Source organism: Suncus etruscus, chromosome 18 (assembly GCF_024139225.1).
Source record: "Suncus etruscus isolate mSunEtr1 chromosome 18, mSunEtr1.pri.cur, whole genome shotgun sequence".
Classification (NCBI taxonomy): domain Eukaryota; kingdom Metazoa; phylum Chordata; class Mammalia; order Eulipotyphla; family Soricidae; genus Suncus; species Suncus etruscus.
Window position 1 is genome coordinate 4,614,726 of NC_064865.1, and position 18,399 is coordinate 4,633,124.

The following is an 18,399-nucleotide window of genomic DNA, read 5'->3' on the forward strand; positions in this document are numbered from 1 at the left end:
GACAAGTTTTAAAACCCAAATGAAAAGGCAAAGTGCTTGATACATACCAATAGCTCATAGATAACTTAAGAGAACTGGCAAATCTTAGTTACTTACATTGAGACACTACTTTTAAAATACAGTTTTTGTCAAAATTAAGAGCTCACCAGAGTAAAAAATTAATAACTTATGTTTCATTGCATTCAAGAATATTGAATGATAATGTTGATTGAGCAAATGCCAAAGTTCATTTTCCTGTTAAAAAAGACAAAATGCCTGCTACATTTTATGTAAATATAAAATAATTCTATGGTTGTTTGGTCCAATGTACCAGATATTCTTTGCTCTAAATCTGCAACTACATGCTTTTTTTTACAGTGTCCAGTAAAATTTTATAGTAATTAAAGAAATACTAATTAAATTGATGTCAAAACTTAATAAACTCATTATTTTATACTAATATATATAAATATATATACTAAAATATATATAAATATATATAAAGAAGGTGAGTTAGTATAGCATATTAAGAAACATCAGTACAATCTGAAGATTAGGCATGATTTTTATATTTAAACATCAATTTTTCTTAGTACAAAACAAAATTTATTTGATAAGAATCACGTTGGAAACTAAATTACATTCACTGTATAAATCTGTAGTATTTTCGTTCTTTTTAAATAATTGGATAGTTGATAAAACTCTGACAGGGGATATAGCTCAGTAATTGTAAATAAGTGTATGTGAAGTCCTGAGTTTGATTCCTAATGCCACAATAATAACTGAATAAAATAAAATATTAGCGGGGCTGGAGAGATAGCATGGAGGTAAGGCGTTTGCCTTTCATGCAGAAGGTCATCGGTTCGAATCCCAGCGTCCCATATGGTCCCCTGTGCCTGCCAGGAGCAATTTCTGAGCATGGAGCCAGGAATAACCCCTGAGCACTGCCGGGTGTGACCCAAAAACCACAAAAAAAAAAAAAAAATCTGAAAAATATATTCAAAAAAAAAATAAAATATTAGCATTACTTTGAAAGTAGCATCTAAGCATAAATGTAACTGTCAGATATTTAAGGAAAAATTCAGCTTGGCTCTTTAAAATGCCTTTTCAATTAACATTCATTTTCCAAAAACACTGATTTGAAAAGGATATTTCACTTCCTTTATTGTAGAGAGAAAAAATACATTTAAACTTTTGAAGGGCATGGAAAAAATAAACAAGTCTGCTGAACATAATTTCCCCTTTATTCCTTCTAAAAGTTATGAAATAAAATCTATTCTTTAATTACACTGGATCAAGAAACAGGAAGAGAAAACTGCACTTAAGTCACAACATCAGTAAAAGAATAAATTACTATACTTCCTTTGGGTAAAAACCTTTTAATATGTAGATGGGCATTATCTAAACATCAAATTTATTTTATGCGTATGACAGATTAAACAAAGATCAACAATAAAATGTTAAACTAAAAAAAGTTTTTAAAAGTAGCTTGCACCATTTTAAAACAGTAGGACTATTTTATGAGAATCTCTGTAATACTGAATTTAATTTTTGCAACCAAACATCATCCCCTAAACACTGCTGAGCTTCAGTCAGGAGCAGACGAATATTGCTATGCCTGGTGAGAATAAAATAAAAAATGTGAAAAGATTATTCAGATTTATACATAGCTAAGAAACATTTTATTAGAACAGTAGAAGTTATTTTCTCCATGTCAGACTAAAATTTAGAAATTGCTAACTCCAAACTTAGTACATTAATTACAAGAATAAATATTTCAACTTTTGAACCCTGCAATAGGATTTTGGAATTGATCAGATTCCAGCAGGGCACTGGCAGTATAACAGGGATGAAGACATCAGACTTAGTCGCTGCTTTCCTGTAGTTGATAGCAGAGGTCCAGAAAGTTTTTTGAGTCAAGGGTCAAAGACCAAATAATTTTTGACTTTGTAGGCCATCCATACATTTCCTGTTGCTTTTGTGAAATGTTACCATTGTAGCATGAAAATAGTTAAATACAATATATAAATAAATTAGAATGGCTGTATTCCAATAAAATTCTTTTACAAAATAGAAAACTGGCCACATTTGGACCAAGTAACACAGCTTGCTGGCCTCTAGTCTACTGCATTAGGAGAAAAATGAAGAACAAAAACAAAAACAAAAACAACTGGGGGCCGGCATGGTGGCGCTAGAGGTGAGGTGCCTGCTTTGCCTGTGCTAGCCTAGGATGGACCTAGGTTTGATCCCCCAAGCCAGGCGCAGTTTCTGAGCTCATAGCCAAAAGTGACCCCTGATCATAACTGGGTGTGGCCCAAAAACCAAAATAAAAATAAATGAATAAATAAATAAATAAATCCTGGTACCTCAGGAAAGATGATTAAATAAAGTTATAAAAAAATACAACAACTGTATTATGTCATGAAAAATACACTATACTAAAAAGTAAGACAAAGAGAACTCAAAATAAATGCAAACTTAAGAGTTTAACTATGCAAGTTATTATGTATGTGCAGATAAAGAATTGTTGTTCAAACAGTTAAACTAGTTGTCATGGAATTTACATGACTTTGTAAACTATTAAAACAAGCCTTCAAAACTTCTACAAATTACTGTACATGCACAGCATATACTTGCAAAATCCGAAGTAGAAGGACAATCATGTGCAAAGACTTCAGGATAGCAAAAACAATTTAGCTTGCATGAAAAACTGAAAAAGGCAATAATGAGTTAAAGACAAAAATGAGAATGAGGATATATCAAACAATAGTATTTATCTATTAAAGAACAGAGTTGGTAATGGTAAAGTTTGAGCTTTTGTATTTTTTTTAAAGTTTGAGTTCATTTTTATGAAAAAAGTTCAATAGTTTTAAGTTAGCCAAATTAGGACCTTCTGAGTAAGAAAGTCAGCTTACTAATCATTACACAGTAACTGGTACAAATAGAATATCTTGGACAAATAGCGGCTTAAAAGAGAAGTAACAAGATATGATGCATTTTAAGAACTGTTAATTGGTGTGGGAAGAATGAACCAGAATTGAATAAAAATGGAGGTTTTACTAATCAGGTACGACTGGGAAACTCCAAAGGGAGAAGAAAGTATTTTCTGATGGCACTGGGAATAAGAAATGGAAGGATTTGACATATATTTCTGATGTAGTCTCATAGATGTATAGTAGGGAAATAAAACTCATTAATGGGTGTGAAGAAACGAATGGGGGATGTTTACCATATATTATGCAACACTTAAAAATAAAATAATCCAAATCATGAACTTCATAAAATCATGAGACTCACACTTTAACAAATCAATCTTAAGGAAGGAATGGGATGAACTCTGGGAACAAATGACACTGCTAGCGGGATTGGTGCTAAATCAAAAATCAAATATGAATAACTTTGTAAATCACAATGACTTAAATAAAAAATAAAAAATAACATATTCCCACAATATAGTATAAAGTATTATAAAGTACTATTATAATACTATTATGTTTGTGTATGAGAAACCACAAATTCCATTTTTCCTTTGAAATAACCCTTTGTGCATATTCATTAAAAAGTAGAGATAGAGGGGCCGGAGCAGTGGCGCTAGAGGTAAGGTGTCTGCCTTATAAGCACTAGCCTAAGACGGACCTTGGTTGGATCCCCTGGCATCCCATATGGTCTCCCCAAGCCAGGAGCGATTTCTGAGCACATAGCCAGGAGTAAACCCTGAGGTCAACGGGTGTGGTCCCAAAACAAAACAAAAAAAGTAGAGTTATTTTTTAGAATAGTCTCACTCATCTGTAGGATATAAGGAAAATAAAAGTGTGGAGATGATATGTAGAGGCAATAAAGTAGAGGATTAGGGGGACTAATCCTAAGAAGTGGTATGAAGCTTGCCAAAAGAGCAGAAATTGCAGTTAAGAGTAGAGAAAAGGTCTACTACAAAAGTGATAGATTGATCACTCTGGACAGGAACTGGGGCTGAAAGGAGATAAAGTGACATGCATAGCACCCCTTCATTAACAGCAGTGCAAAGCACAGTGACAAAAAAAGAAGGGGGGGGGAGAGAGAGAGAGAAAGAGAGAGAGAGAGAGAGAGAGAGAGAGAGAGAGAGAGAGAGAGAGAGAGAGAGAGAGAGAAGTACGGGAAAGAGAAGAGAGGAAGGGAGAGATTGGAGAGGGAGAGAGAGAGGAAGAGGAAGAGGGAGAGGGAGAGGGAGAGGGAGAGGGAGAGAAAGAGAGAGAAGAGGGAGAGAGAAGTAAAAAGTTAATGCCTGCCCCTAAAGCAGGCAGGGGAGGGTGAGTAGGGGAGGGAAAGACACATCAGGGAGGGTGAGAGGGAAACTGGGGATATTGGTGACAGGAAAGGCGCACTGGTGAAGGTTGTTGTACAATGTATGACTGTAACTAGAGCTGACACTTGTGGTGGGATTAGAGCTGAAATACTATATGCCTAAACTCAATAATCACTAACCTTGTAAATCACAGTTCTTTAAATACTTTTTAAAAAATAAGTAATTATTTAAATGTGATATACTTATTAAACTCAAGGTTTTTTGTTCGTTTGTTCTTTTTTTTTTTTTTTTTTGGGGGCCATGCCCTGTGATGCTCAGGGGTTACTCCTGGCTATGCACTCAGAAATCACTCCTGGCTTGGGGGACCATATGGGACACCAGGGGATTGAACCTCAGTGTGTCCTAGGCTAGCTCTGGCAAGACAGACACCTTATCACTCTGCGCCACCACTCCAGCCCCCTAAGCTCAGTTTTATAGTTCTCAGGAAGTTTGAGAATTTTTTAGCATTCCTGGTGTTCCAATGTATCTACTTGCTAAATTTATAGACAAAAACAGAATCAGTAGCTTAAAATTTCAATAAAGGAAGCTCATCATAAAGACTGGTGAATGCTGTTAGGGAAATAACTACACTAACAAGTAGCATGACAATGCTATGAGTGAAAGAAGTAGAATACCTGGCAGGGGCAGGGGAGGAGAGAGGGGGCTTTGGTGGTGGGAAGGTTGCACTGGTGAAGGGGGATGTTCTGTTTAGGACTGAAACCCAACTATGATCATGCTTGTAATTATGGTGCTTAAAGATGTTATTAAAATTTTTCAAAAAAGGTATAGTTATTCATTTAAAAGTCTGTAAGTTCAAAATTTATTTCAGATATGTTTCTTTATTAAACGTCAAGGTGAAAAGTTTACTTTGAGGAAGGAGAAATGATAATACAGCAAATAAGGTACTTGTCAACCAGAGTTCAATCCTTGGCATACTCTATAGTCCTTAGTACTCTATCAGGAGCGAGCCAGAAGCAGACAGTCAATACTTGGGCACCTCTGAATGTGACCTCAGAACCAAAAAAAAAAAAAAAAAAAAAAGAAGTAGAAGAAAAGAAAACAAAAAACTGGGTAGAACTCTCAGACATAAAATATTGAGATACTTTATATTATCAGGACTGATAATATTGTCTCTATGGCCCCGGCTTCTTAATTCAAAATATGAAATAACAACTAGTTGGGGTAATTACATAAGGTTCTCCTATATACAGATAAAATAGGGTAAAATAATTGGAGAATAAATTGCAGCATAACTTTTAGAAGTGTTTACAATATTAGATAATAATTAAAGCATTGTAGTTTTATTGCTACTACAGTTAATCTTAGAAAAAACCCTGAAAAGTGGTTGCAATTTATTGAAATATCAATAAATTTACAGGTTATAAGAGTAAAAAAATGAAGCTAAGTTTTTTTTGGAAAAAAATAATTAAAAATTAATTTTTGTTTAACTCTTTCCTGTAGTAGTAAACAAATGTAAAGAATAAAAGCTTCCTAAGAACATATACTCCATATTTGATATTAATTTGAAAAACTAAGAAAACTGCAAGTACAGTAAAAACCACATAATTAGTTTTATTAAAGAATTCTACCCTTTTCAACATTTTATTCAAAAATATTAAATTGGTCCTTCTAAAAGGCATTGTTTTCCTTTTCTAAATATTTCAAAAAGTGGTATTCTGCTTATTTCAGAATCTTTTCTGCCTCACTGGAGACTATCCCATGATATAAAAACCATTATGGAGATTCATATGTAAAACAAAACAGGTAAAATATAATGTCTTCCATTTAAGGAATTCACATTGAACTTGTCTGCTTCCAAGAAAATGAGAAAACAACACACAGACATAAACAGAAGTAAGTAATTTAAATGTGTATTATTTTATTTTAACACAGCCCTTATGCTCCTCAGGCATAAATTCTACAAGGAACAAAACCAGACAACTAGTAAATTGTAAATTAAGAACCCCTTTATGTATTAAATACTGAACCTTTGCTGGATTTCCCATGCACACAGTACATTAAAGTTCATTTTCTGGGCCAGAGCGGTGGTGCAAACTGTAAAACATCTGCCTTGTGCGCACTAGCCTAGGATGGACCATGATTCGATCTCCAGGTTTCCCATATGGTACCTGAAGCCAAGAGCGATTTCTGAGCACATCGCCAGGAGTAACCCTGAGCATCAACATGAGTGGCCCAAAAACAAACAAACAAACAAACAAACAAACAAAAACAAAATACAAAAAAAAAGTTCATCTTCTTATCTGTGGTGAGAGATCATCCTATTTCTCAAAGGAAATGTGAGTTGTGTTTTAAGCCAATTTATTGCTGTTAAAACATTATTTTAAGATTTTGACATTATTGATATCTCCAACTATGAAAACAGTTACTATACTTGCTGGTCAAGGGAAAGTTTTTTTTTTTTTTTTAAATAAGCAAGCTCTGAATTCATTTAAAAAGTTTTTTAAGTGCTTTAATTTGCCATTAAAGGATGGCTATCACAAAACTTTTAAAAATCATATATATAGTTTAGTATCTCTAAAGTAGTACTTCTCAATTTCACAGAGTGGATTGTTTCATGAGAGAGATAAACAATGAGTGAACCACCATTTTTACCCACTTGCCACTGCAGAGAAACCTCATCATTATTCATGGCAAGAATGGCAACTGAGAAAATACTTCTGAAATGTCATTCAGCAATATATTAATTGAGGTCATAAAACAGACACTGTCATACAATAAACCTTAGAAGAAATTAGCTAGAAGACCACCCAAAGTGGTGGATCCCCTCAGTGGTCTGTGGAGACTGGACCACACCTTGAGAACCACCCATGTATGAAATGAAACTGCTTTCTCTTCAGTAATTCAGGAGCAAATTTTGTGTTATTGCTGTTGGGAGAACACACTATGCTCGTAAGCAAAAAATATCAAAGTATTAAGATTTACAAATTCTCCTAAAACACTATGATTTTAAATTATATTATACGATGCAATCATGTAAGTTAATATATTTTCCAAAATGTGTGGATATGCATATGAATATATAATCTATGTACCCATTAACCACAGTTCTGGCTTTTATTTTGTTTGATTTTTAGATCACACCTGGCAGTGCTCAGGGCATATTTCTGGCTCTAATCTTGGGGACAATTCATGTCAGAGCTTTTGGGGACCATATAGAGCAGGGGTCTCAAACTCAATTTACCTGGGGCCTAAGGAGGCAAAGTCGGGGTGAGGCAGGGCCGCATACGATTTTTCACAAAAAAAAAAAATCTCCTCAAACGTCATTATTAACAGTTTTAATTATTTCTTTTGAACATGAATAGAACAATGAGTGAAGATCATGAACAGTTCTGAACATGGCATCTTTTGCCTATTCCTTGCTGCCAGACTTGACTGTGCTTCTTCTTACAAATCTGAACCACATTTGGCTTTAGAGAGGAAGGAGTTGAGATCCTCAGTATGGCTTGAAGATGATCATCATTAAGTCTAGACCTGTACTTTGAATTATTGAAGTTCAATGTGGAGAATAACTTTTCACACAAATATGTGCTCCCAAAAAGGCACATGGTGTGCTTGAACATTTGGGAAAACTCAGGGAAGCTGGGGGGCAATTCTCTCCAAAATTGCCCATGCATGTCTGCTTTTCCACTAATCTCCCTGAACTTGGCTTTGAGATCAGAGTTGCATTGCAGGTCAATGAGCTCCATTTGAAGCACAGGAGGGGCATCTTGCACATCAAAGGAAAAGGGGTCCACAAATACTTAGAAAGTGGCTCTGTACTTTTTGAAGTCTGAAAATCTGTGATCAAATTCCTTCCCTAGCTTAAAAATAGCATCAACGTATTTCTCACCACTGAATGGTATGCCTGCATCCACAAGTTCCTTGCATGCTGGGAAATGGCAAAGGTTTTTCTGAGAGAGCTGGAATTTCCATAACACAAGTTTTGTGGAGAATGCTCTCACGTTGTCATAGGCAGCACTGATAAGCTGCCCCGGGCCTTGTAACATCTTGTTTAGTACATTCAGCTTATGTGTGATGTCAACAAGAAAAGCTAAGTCCATGAGCCATTTGTGATCACTCAACTCAGAAACAGCATTCCCATCCTTCTCCATGAAGGCTTTCACTTCTCTCAATTCAAAAAATCTTTTCAGGACATTTCCCCTGCTGAGCCAACGAACCTTGGTGAAATAGAGCACATCTCCCTATTCTGACTCCATTTCCTCTAAAAAAGCATGGAACCTCCTGTGCTTTAAGCCCCTGGATCTGATTTGGTTGATGCATTTCACAACAATAGACATCACATTGTCACACGGCAGGCATTTACTGCAAAGGGCCTGCTGATGGAGTGAAGAGCAATGGCCTTCTGTACACCCTCCTCTTCAAGTTTTTTTTGAACAAGTGCCACCAGTCCATTTTTCCTCCCTGTCATCGATGGCGCTCCAATGGTTATTATTCCAACAAACCTCTTCCATAGCAAACCTGCATTCTCAATGGCATCACACAGATGCCAAAATATCTCATTAGCGGTGGTCTGGCCATGCATTGGAATTATTGTGAGCAGCTCCTCTGTCAATTCAAAATTGCAATCAACACCACAGACATAAATTGTGAGCTGCACAGTGTCTGTTATATCTGTGCCCTCGTCAAGAGCAACTGAGTATGCATCAAAACATTTGGCTTTCTCACACAGTTGATGATAAATGTCACTTGACATGTCAGAAATGTGCTCTGCCACAGTGTTGGCAGAAAGGCTGATTTTGCTAAACTGACCTTTCTTTTCCAGACAGATAATACTTGCAGCCTGTAACATGCATTTTTTAACAAACTCTCCTGTGAATGGTTTCCCTGCCTTAGCAATCATCTCACTAACCATGTAACTAGCTTCGACTGATGCAACATTCTCTTTGGTTGCTTTCTTGAAGAAATCTTGTTGCCTCATTAGACATGCTTTAAGACTGGCAACCTACTTGGCTCTCTCATTTCCTTGATATTTTGCACATTCCTCAGAATGTTTAGTTGAATAATGGCGTTTCAAGTTGTATTCCTTGTGCACGTCAACTTTCTCTGAGCAAATAAGACATATGGGGATGCCCCTGTGCTCAACAAAGAAATACTGAGTCTCCCACTTTTCCTGAAATTGTCTGTGCTCGTCATCAATCTTTCTCTTCACTGCAGGCTTTGATGGAGTCATGATGAAGGTATGACAAAATCTAGTTCTGTAATAAACTTCTCTCCCTTAGGCCTCTGATAATGCAAGGGACATTGGACAGGGGCAGCGGAAATGACGTCTGCACTATGCACAAAGTATTCGCGATTATTCTCTTACCGAATATTCGCAATAAAAATCGCATTAGTAAGAAAAAAATCACAAAAAATCGCATTAAACATTTGCATACCCCGAACAGAACTGCTCTGAGTATGCGAATGTTTAATGTGATTTTTTCTTATTAATGCGATTTTTATTGCGATTATTCGGCAAGCGAATATTGTTTCTTTCTTTCTGTTTATTTTTTGAAGGAGAATATAACTCCATACTCAAGGATTATGCCTGGCTCTGTGGTCAGGATCACTGCTGGCAGTGTTAGGGGACTATATGTGGTGCTTAGAATTAGGCTGGGTAGGTTGTGCACAAGGCAAAAAACGTATGCAATGCACTATCTCTCCATTCTGCTCTAGGGTTTTATATTTTAGTTTTTAAAATTGAGCAACCAATTATTCTTGAAAAAACAGAGGTGATATTTATTAAAAATAATTTTAATTGAAAATTTTTTTTTGCATTTTGGTTTTTTGGGCCACACTGGGTGACACTCAAGGATTACTCCTGGCTATGCACTCAGAAATCACTCCTGACCTGGGGGACCATATGGAATGCCGAAATTCGAATCACCATCCATCTTGGATCAGCTGCGTGCAAGGCAAAGCCCTACCTACCGCTATGCTATCATTCTGGCCCCAACTGAATTATTTTTTAATGTAAATATAGTTATCAATATCCTCCAAATAAAATCCCAGTATCACTTCAAGCAGTCTGTATTAATATTTATATTCTTATGCCTAGAATTTTATCATCACAAAAAACAGTTTTCAGCTGTCTTCTCAATAATTTTATGAAAAGAAAGCAGACTAGATACTTTGCAGTAAAAATCTAGTATGTACTGGTCACTGGCTCTGTACCAAGAAATATTTGAAGAGTCAAAGACATTACAGCAAAAAGAGGAAGAAAAGGAAAATCATTATCATCCTAAAACATATATTCTTGTAAGGAGAAGGCTAATAATAAATCAGGAAAAGAAAGAAATCTGACAGGTGGTGTTAAGGTATTCCAGTGATTAAGGAGTAATGATAGTGTTGGAAAAGAATCACCTAAGAAACTGAATCACAAATGACTTTGCATCTGTGGAGAAAAAGAGAAACACAACTGTATTATGAACAACCTTGTAACCATGGTGTTTAAGTAAAGGGAAAACAAAGAATTTATTAAGAAAGTGAATCTTAGGAAGTAAAGGAAGGAGACTGGCCAATTCTTCTGAAAAACAGAAAGGAGAGAGCAAAACAAATGCAAAAACCTAGAAGTAAGTTTTCCAAGTATGTCCAAACAGTAGCAAGGAAGTTGACAACACAGGAATGAATGAATCAGAAAGGTAGAATTAAGGTTGAAAATGTGGTGAGAGAGTAGATATTATGAGAGCTGATAGATGACAATAAGATCTGACTTCATTCTATATAAAGATGAGAAGTGAAGAATTTTAAATAGAGTGACGTATTTCACAAACATATAAAAGGGTCATTCCATCTGCATTGTTGAGATTATAACACTAGAGAGGACCATCCAGAGAAGAGAGACTAGTTAAAAATATTACAGCAAACTGAATATTTGCCTGCAGACCATGTAAGAGTAATGAAGTAGAATCTAATTTTTGGTACTAGGATATATCTGATATTTAATACCAGATACTAGGTAAGCCCAACCAAAACAGAGTAAAAAGTCTAAATAGCAAATAGGATAGGGCTGAAGAAAGCCAAGCTAAGAAAAAATAGTAAATTTACTACTTGAGAATATAAATTTAAAAACAATACATTGGACTGTATTACTGCTTGTTACCACATAATCTCTTGCTACCACATAACTATCGCATCCTATTTTTCAGTAATATGACACATTTTGTAAAACTTCACTTAACAGTTACATTGAATGTTTTTGTCCCAGCCAATGGCATAAATATTTCAAAAATTATGTGGTGCAACATGGAAACTATATTTTGAAACAAAACAAAACAAAACAAAACATTGATCGGTCAAATAAGATGAAGCCAAGCATCACCTCTAACCTCAGCAACATGAATGTTTTGGGGTTCCTCAAAAGAGAAATATCAGAAGAGTGACGAGGTGAAATCTGACAAAAAGAATCTATAAAAACTGTATTCAAACAATTGAATAAGTTAATATATAAATAGAATGCAAACTCCCAAATTTTCTATGCACAATGTTTTAAAGATTATATTTCCAGATATATATATATATATATATATATATATATATATATATATATATATATATATACATACACTGATTCAATGGTCCTCAAACTATGGCCCATGGGCCACATATTGTATTTACTCCCATTTTGTTTCTTCACTTCTAAATAAGATATATGCAGTGTGCATAGAAATTTGTTCATAATTTTTGTTTTTACTATATTCTGGCCCTCCAACAGTCTGAAGGACAGTGAACTGGCCCCCTATTTAAAAAGTTTGAGGACCCCTGTAAGAAATAGACAGAGATCCATATCAATGTGCTGTTGTTGTCTAAGTCATACCTAGTTGAGTTTAGGGCTTATTCCTGGCTGTGTTCAAGAATTACTCTTGACAGGCTGATGGAAATATATATGGTCAGCCATGTGGACTGTGCTATCTCTCTAGCCCCAAATACCTTTTTAAATCTAAGATCTCAAATATTTTTATAACTTTCAAATGCTACACAGCCATTAACACTCACTCTGACCACCAGTAAACTATTGGTCTGTCTTCTGTTACTATAGATTAGATTTATGTGACAGTACACATATAAATGGTTTATTATGCATTTTCTCCCTTCACATCTTTTTTGTTTTGTCTTGTTTTAGGGTCTCACTTGGCAGCACTCAGGGGTTCCTCCTGGCTCTACACTCAGAAATTGCTCCTGGCAGGCTCGGGGGACCCTAAAGGATACCGGGATTTGAACCACCATCCTTCTGCATGCAAGGCAGATGCCCTACCACCATGCTACCTCCGGCCCTTCCCCTCACATCTTTATTGAGGTGCTGTGACTTATAATAATGACAGCTTCATATTTCATTCCAGTAATACACCCACAACCAATCTTCACATCCCTCTATTAATATCCCCAAAAGCCCCTCCTTCATCCATCCTTCCTTCCTAAACTAAGTTCTGTAGAGCAACTCTCCAGTTCTGTTGTCATTAACCATCTTTTGATCATTTACTGTATCTTGAAATACCAAAATGACAGAACTCATTGTCCTTTTTCTCTGACTTCTGTAATTTATTTATTTTTATTTATTTATTTATTTATTTTATTTTTTTTATTGGATTGAGGCCACAGCTAGTTGTACTCAGAGCTTAATTTATGGCTCAATGATCGGGGAATCACACCTGTTTTCAATGATCTATTTTTTTAATTATTAGTATAATGTTATTCAAAAATAAAAGACATAAAAGACTAATTGAGATTATTTTCTATCCAGATATCTAGTAGTTTAAGAATAATGTAAAATGTTATTTATGCTACATTAAATTAACTAAACTTTTAAATTCCATTTTAACATATTAAGTGTGCCATGTTTGTCTTTTTCTATTCTGTTCCATTGGGCTTAATGCTTATTTTTATATTTACAATAGTGCTTTCACTGTGTATCTTTATAGTTAAGATCTAAAAGTGATCTGGCTTTTTTTCCTCCAACTGTATAAATAACTATACAAATTTTAGAATTCACCTTTCAATATGTCTAAACTAATCTGTTGATTTTTAAGTTTTTTCAATAAATATACAAATCGCATAACAGCATTGATTACTTCAGTGAATACATTATCTCAAAATATTTATATATTAAGTTAGCAATTTTTCTAGGTTTTGAAAGTCTTACACAAAAGTTATTAAATTAGAGCATAGGTACTTTATGATTGTTCTAAAACTAGTTTAAAATTTCAATGAAGCTCAGCACAAAGAGAGGCGAGTACAGTTATAGAAATAACTACACTGAGAACTACCATAATCATGTGAATGAATGAGGGAACTGGAAAGCCTGTCTGGAGTACAGGTGGGGTGGGGTGGGATGGAGAGAGATTTGGGACAATGGTGGTGGGAATGTTGCACTGGTGAAGGGGGGTGTTCTTTACATGACTGAAACCTAATCACAATCATATTTGTAATCAAGATGTTTAAATAAAAATATCAATAAATATTTCAATGTACTGTTTACACATAAAATATAACTGATTTTTGTAGATGAATATTTTTGATAATAAAATACATCCATACACCTTCTTATGATTCTATGGGTTTTATGTGCATAAAGATAAAAAGTATACAAACATCCTTTTTTGTTATTTCTATATCTTTCATTTGGGTTAAATTTTAATAAAATACATATTTTATATCTTTACAAATTCAACATTCTTCGTTCTATTTTATCTTACATTATTTCACAAGGCAACATCAGAGCTAATCTGAATGCAATTATCATAAATTGAAAGTGAGACTAATCAGCATAGTTATGCGTTTTTTCTAGCAATAAATGCCTGGGAACTTGGGAACAGATTAAGAGTTGGTAGAAGGCAGAATTTAATCAGCAAAATATTGAACCAATTTTTTTCAGATAAATAAGACAAAGTAGAAGATGTAATGAGGGTTAAGTGCATATGCTGATGATTATAATTATTGATCCCTAAATCTAAATTTAATAGAAAGGAATAGGGAGGTGGTAACAAGTCATTTAAATCTGCATGTTTTAAAGTTAAATTACAATGAAACTCCTGTTATGATGGCTATCTATGGTTATGACAATTAAAGGTTGAAGCGGAAGAACAGCATCACGGGAAACAAAATGTAATATTAAGAGTTTTGAAAGAATTATTTGGATGGGAAGGAGGAAGTTTTAAGAGAGTCCCCCCCATTGCCATAGTTTTGGGTGTGCTCAGGGGTTACTCCTAGTGGTGCTCATGGTAGTATATGGCAGTGCCAGGGATGAACCAAAGTCTTCGGAGTGCAAGCCAAGGGCCTAAGCCTCCATGTTATCCACCAGCCCTAGGGATATAGCTATTGAGCCGATGAGATATTCTAATAGTGCCTGCTTTATGTACAGCACAAGGAATGTAACCAATGATATATTGAGGTAATGATTCAAGACTATGGTGACAGTGACTGATGGAATTATATTTTAAACTTGTAATAGGGAGATAAATGAAAAGTACTTTTGAGTAGTCAGTGATGAAAATAATTAAAATATTTTCTGGAATGGGATTTTAATGAGGTAGGAAATCAAAAATGAAAAAATATATTTTATAGTAAGCTTGTTATGATTTTGTTAAACTTATATTTTATATTCTGAAATTTAAACTAACATTAAAGAAGACATAGGATTTTTGCTTATCAGAGGGAGTAACAGCTAAAAAAGGCTATTTACATTTTTATCCTCGTACATATTCTCATACGTTTCAAAGGTTCTTAGACACAAGGCATATAAAATTTTCAAATTATGGCATAAATAGCTTTCCAATTTTTAAAAAAAATATTAAAATGGAAGAAATCTATTCAATTTGCAGTTTTTCAGTGAATAACGGTTGTTGCTATAATTAAAAATTTGGACGCACAATTCTTATTTAACAATATTTAAAAGAAGAAAACAAAATCTCTACATAAATATAGCTTTTAGAAAAATAACCCATTATTACTAGTAGACATTACCTTAGGCTAACAGTCAGGAGAAACAAATCCATAGACAGTAACTTATCCTTGAACATGAGAGTACTTTTAATGCAGTGAACACTACACCAGAGGCTGGGAATGCAATGATGACTAAACTGTGGTTTATACCTCTAGACAGGCAATATTTTAAGGAACAAAACAAACCAGGAAAGGGGCAAGGAGAAGAGGGTGTTAGAATGAAAAGAGCATTCTCACCATAACAAAATAGAAACAAGGCAAAAGGCAAGAAACGGAATGTGTGTGTGTGTGCGTATGTACGTGCGTGCACGCGTGCATGCACGTGCGTGCACAGTTGACTCAGGACAGACTTGGGTTCGATTCCCAGCGTCCCACATGATCCCCCAACCCAGGAGCAATTTCTGAGCACAAAGCCAGGAGTAACCCCTGAGCAATATTGGGTGTGGCCCCAAAACCAAAGAAACAAAACAAAACAAAAACCTTTAAGTAATGAAAAGAAAAAACAAAATAAGGATAAGTTTATGTATTTTATTTTTATTAACTAGGTGGAAGAAAATAACCCCTCATGAAAAGTGGTATTTTTTTTCCGTCTGAATTTGAGGGAATAAACAGCTAAGGAGTTTGGCTTCAGGTATATATCTGAAATGCCAATGAGTATCTGAGTCTAAAGACACAAATATATAGTGTAGTTGGCATAAAAAATATGAGTAAGGTACTAAAAATGATTGTTGCTTAAAATTCAGTCTTCTGATATGTATTATGTATTTTGCTGAGGTAAAAATTTTTCTTAGAAGAAAAATGTAATATGAGGTCTACATGGCAATAATCTACTGTTGGTTAACAACAGTGTTTGCCACATCAGTGTTTTATTCCATCCCAGATAGAAGACTTACATAGGTTGTGTATTTTTTTAAGTGTACTTAATGATCAGAATACATACAAAAGTGACACTACAGACTAATAAAGGATAAGGAAATAACACAAGTGGCAGAGCAGAAGCCATGTATGTGTGAGGCCCTGAGTTTAATCCCTAGTATCAAAGGCAAAGTCCAATCAATCACCATCTGGTATAGCCCTGACAGCTTCTGAATACTACCGGTCAAAGCCAAAACTGGACCCAGATAAGCACCACAGGGTATTATCATATTAAAAACAAACACTGATGTTAATGCCAATGTGTTTGGGTTGCTTAAATGTTAATTATACCACCTAGTAAACATTACAACCTTGAATGAATAATTTAACATAACTACTTTCTATTTTTCCATTTATCAAATGAAATATGTGTATATATGTGGACATATATGTATATATAAGTGGATTGTAGTAAGAATTAACTAAATATGTATAACCACCTAAAACACTAACACATGGTAATGACTGAGTCAATGTTAAGTGTGTAAGACAAATGTCCTATCACACTATTTCTGACAGCATTTTAAAAGGATGTTTGATTATTTTGGAGCCACAGACAGCAGTGTTCACTAATTACTCCTAGCTTTACTCTCAGAAATGATACCTGGTGTTACTCAGGGAACCATATGGAAAGCTGAGGACAGAATCTGGATCGGACACATCTAAGGCAAGCACCCTGCCCATTGTACTAACTCTCCTTGTGACAAACTCCCTTGCTATTTCTGTAATAAGCCTTAAAAATTACTCTTTTTTTAATATATTTAAACACCTTGATTACAAACATGATTGTGGTTGGGTTTCAGTCATGTGAAGAACACCCCCCTTCACCAGTACAACATTCCCATCACCAATGTCCCAAATCTCCCTTTGCCTCATCCCTGTACTCTAGACAGGCCTCCTACTTCCCTCATTCATTCACATTGTGATGATCATTCTCAATGTAGTTATTTTTCTAACTGCACTCATCATTCTTTGTGATGAGCTTCATGTCGTGAGCTGGAACTTCCAGCCCTCCTCTCTTTTATCTCTGAAAATTATTGCAAGAATGTCTTCTATTTTTCTTAAAATCCATAGATGAGGGAGACTATTTTGCATGTATCTCTGTCCCTCTGACTTATTTCACTCAGCATAATAGATTCCAGGTACATCCATACTTCATCTCTCCTGACAGCTGCATAATATTCCATTGTGTATATGTACCACAGTTTTTTTAGCCATTCATTTGTTGAAGGGCATCTTGGTTGTTTCCAGAGTCTGGCTATTGTAAATAGCATTGCAATGAATATAGGTGCGAGAAAGGGATTTTTGTATTATATTTTTTGTGTTCCTAGGTATAACCCTAGGAGTAGAATAGCTGGCTCGTATGAAAGCTCAATTTCCAGTTTTTGGAAGTCCTAATATACCAATGTCTAGCAAACAGTCTATCTCAATACACTACAGAAAATAAGTAATCAAATTATACAAAATAATCATACAGAGTAAGGCAGACACATAAGCAAAAAACATCTGAGTCAAAATACATGTCTGTTGGAAGTCATTTTCTGGCAGTTTCCCTAACATTTATCAAGGAAGTTCTGTAGAGATATTTGGGAAACCAAACTTTTATTTTTTCCATTGGCAACAGAGAATTCCTTAGGACAGTATCAAGGTATCATGTTTCCTTTACTTCCTTTTTCTTTCTATTCCTTTCAAATATAAATCAATGATTTTCTTTTATAAATTTCCAAATAAATTCAGTCACAGATGTTAATTGGGTATCTGCACTATAAATGCATTTTATTACAAAGCATAAAAAAGAATTAAACAATGTTACTAAGATTATAATCTAGAAAATCCCTAAAATATATATATTTCTCTGATTTAGTAATACTTTGGCAATACTAATATAAAGATACTAGAAAATATCTGGCTAGCATATGAATTTTTAAAACAGATGAGTGAACAATTTAAAAAGATAGAATTGACATTTTAAACATCATTTATGAGAAATAACTTTGAAGAATGACCAAGTGCTAAAGGAGGGCGATATGGAATGCATGCTGGGAACAGGAGTGGTGGGAGGACAACACTGGTGGTGGGATTGCCCCTCATTTATTGTCACTATGTACCTTAAATATCATTGTGAAAGATTTGTAATTCACTTTGGCCACAATAAAAATTAAAAAAAAAAAAGAATGACCAAGTGAAGGGGGAAGTCTGAGTGGATGTATAGTAAGATAGTACAGTCAGAGTAATAATAAATAGGG

At 34.8% G+C, this 18,399-nt stretch overlaps 1 protein-coding gene across 1 annotated transcript in view; it reads right to left on the reverse strand.

Annotated features, from left to right (window-relative positions):
• SUPT3H (SPT3 homolog, SAGA and STAGA complex component) overlaps positions 1 to 18,399 on the reverse strand; it is a 507,641-nt gene that overhangs the window by 293,808 nt on the left and 195,434 nt on the right. The window lies entirely within an intron of this gene.